Below are 3,180 nucleotides of genomic sequence, written 5' to 3'. Positions count from 1 at the left end.
ATTGTCATTAATAGCATAGTTTGACATTTTATATTATGCTTAAGGATTTTATTGAGGTAACAAATTGAAATGCTAATTGCTAGACAATTGAAACAACACTTACTTCCCGTTTCTTTCCTCTTATTCGCTCCAACTTGAATAAGCTTTATTTAGAATACTACTACCTTTGTACGGCTTCTTCTTTCAAGACCTCTATAAGTTGACGTGTTTAGTGGCTCTGTAAACACAAATTCTCACAAGATTGGCACTTTGAAAAGCAATGATTGGCTAAGTAATTGTCAATTGAAAAAGAAATAGTACAACACATTGATCCAAAAAAGGGTTAACGACTTCTTATCACCGGGGATATTATAAGGTGCGGGTACTACCCAGCTTTCAACAGCTGGACTTTAGCTAAATCTAGGACATGCCATGCCCGTTTCAGTTCCAGCGGTTTGGTCGGATCGATAATGGGGTCGGATTTTTTCGCTCACAAGGTTCAACTACAGGTAAATTCACTTGCATCACAGGTGATTGCGGTTCCGAAACACTTGAGTGCACCAGCAGAGCTGTACCGTCAGCGACACTAGCAGAGTTCACTCTCGACGGCGCCGGTGGCCTTGATTTCTATGACATTATCCTTGTGGATGGTTATAACTTGCCTATGCTAGTGAGCCCACAAGATGGAGTCAGCGCTGGAAACTGTACCACAACTGTGTTTGTTGTGGACCTTAATGGGTCGTGACCGGCGGAGCTGAAGATGATGAGTACTGGCAGTGACGAAGGTGACGGTGAGTGCGTTGCATGCAAGAGTGCGTGTGATGCATTTGGGGATCCGAGATATTGTTATAGTGGGCCCTATGCTACGCCTGATACATGCATGCTGACGGATTACTCGGAGTTTTTCAAGAGTTCATGCCCACGCACTTACAGCTATGCGTATGATGATGGAACCAGCATCTTCACTTGTGCTTTTGCTAATTATGTCATCACATTTTGTCCCGCTCCTGCTGCTAGGAAGACCAATAGCAAATGTGTGCCTCAAAGGCTATAGGTACATGAGTATGTCACAGGCTGTCTCTTCCCTTAGCAACTTCAAACTCAGCCACTACATGAAGATCCCACCTCGATCAAGGTTCTTGGTTCAGTTTTTAGGAACAATAATTTCCGGAACTATCAATATATCTCCATAGCCTCTACAACAACAAACCCAATTGTAGACATAAAACTTTACTAAAGCAGACAACCACGCCAAATTGGTACGGCCACGGAAAGCATAACCAAAGAGCGGAACATGATCAAACCGAGGTAGCAAATGCTTTTATATTGTTTTAACTGACTATTTCTCCAAGTGGAATAAAAGTAGGGGCAGTCCCCTAGGAAATGTATCATATTCTCCAATGCAAGCAAAATTAAGCGAATTGGGACTCCCCCAGGAAAGGTATTATATTCTCCAATGCAAACAAAATTAAGCGAAATGGGACTCCCCCAGGAAATGCATCATATTCCCCAGCACAAGCAAAGTTAAGCAAATTGGAACTCCCGCAGCGAACACCCTTTAAGGTCAAGGGCCTTCGCCAAAAAGAAAAAGATTTTGACATCTACCGAACAACGACGTGTTAACATTTCGATAAATCGAAATAACACCCTTTAAGGCCAAGGGCCTCCGCCAAGAAGAAGAGTTCGATCTCGATCGAGCGACGACGGGTTAACATTTTGATAAGTCGAAATGACACCTTTTAAGTCCAAGGGCCTTCGCCAAAAGAAGATTTCGACATCGACCGAACGACGTTAGGTTAACATTTCGACAAGTTCAAAATAACACCCTTTAAGGCCAAGGGCCTTCGCCAAAAAAGAAGAAGAGTTCAACCTCGATCGAACGATGACGGGTTAAGATTTCGATAAGTTCAAAATAACACCCTTTAAGACTAAGGGCCTTCACCAAAGAAGAAGAGTTCGACCTTGATCGAATGACGACAGGTTAACATTTCGACAAGTTTGAAATAACACCCTTTGAGGCCAAAGGCGTTCGCCAAAGAAGAAGAGTTCGACCTTGATCGAACGACGACGGGTTAACATTTTGACAAGTTCGAAATAATACCCATTAAGGCCAAGGGCATTCGCCAAAAAAGAAGAAGAGTTCGACCTCGATCGAACGATGACGGGCTAACATTTTGATAAGTCGAAATAACACCCTTTAAGGACAAGGGCCTTCGCCAAAAGAAGATTTCGTCATCGACCGAACGACGACGGCTTAACATTTCGACAAGTTCGAAATAACACTCTTTAAGGCCAAGGACCTTCGCCAAAAGAAGATTTCGACATCGACCGAACAACGATGGGTTAACATTTCGATAAGTTGAAATAACACCCTTTAAGGCCAAGGGCCTTCGCCAAAAGAAAATTTCGACATCGACCGAACGACGACGAGTTAACATTTCGACAAGTTCGAAATAACACTCTTTAAGGCCAAGGGCCTCCGCCAAGAAGCAGAGTTCGATCTGGATCGAGCGCGAGTTACTATTTCGATACATTCAAAATAACACCCTCTAAGGCCACGAACCTTCGCCAAAAAGAAGAGTACGACCTCGATCGGACAATGACGGGTTGATATTTCGATAAAAGTTCGAAACAGCACCCTCGAGGCTACAAGACATCGCCAAAGAAAATTCGAAATATTCTTAAGGCCAAGTGCCGTCAGAAAATATAAAGGGAAAGAAAGACCGAGACTCGCCACGCAGGAATCTACCTCACACCAAGGTCGCGAAAAGCAAAAACATAGGAAAGTACAAGGCGAATAACAACGAAAAATTCTTCTTTATACAAAGTCACTGCGCAAATAGTTGCAGATTACATACGGCCTGGATCAATAGTCAAAACAGACAGCTATCTTTTCACTCAGCGTCACCATCGCCACCCTCTTCACCACCATCTCCAAGAAATTCTCCCTCGGCGTCGGCACCATACTAGTCGACCTCTCCATTCGAATTTCTCGAACTATGATTAATGAAGTCCGCTCACCGAGCTCGACCAAGAGACTACCTCGATAAGCGGAGGGACTAACTGTATGGGTCAAAATTAGATCAGAGAAATTCGGCACGCGAAAACATAAGGCCAAGGTCGGACAGACCGTGGTCGGACAATCATCAATTGGCCTAGGTCGGACAGTCATAATTAAGGCCGAGGTCGGACAGGTCGAGG

The 3,180-nt window shown here is 43.9% G+C and overlaps 1 pseudogene; it reads left to right on the top strand.

The window, feature by feature from the left end:
* The first annotated feature begins 217 nt into the window (after positions 1-217).
* On the top strand, positions 218-1,368 carry LOC142163604 (thaumatin-like protein 1; annotated as a pseudogene).
* The last annotated feature ends 1,812 nt before the right edge of the window (positions 1,369-3,180 follow it).

Source organism: Nicotiana tabacum, chromosome 8 (genome assembly GCF_000715075.1).
Source record: "Nicotiana tabacum cultivar K326 chromosome 8, ASM71507v2, whole genome shotgun sequence".
Lineage (NCBI taxonomy): Eukaryota > Viridiplantae > Streptophyta > Magnoliopsida > Solanales > Solanaceae > Nicotiana > Nicotiana tabacum.
The sequence above is the reverse complement of the archived record's forward strand: the minus strand, read 5'-3'. Positions and strand labels throughout refer to the sequence as shown.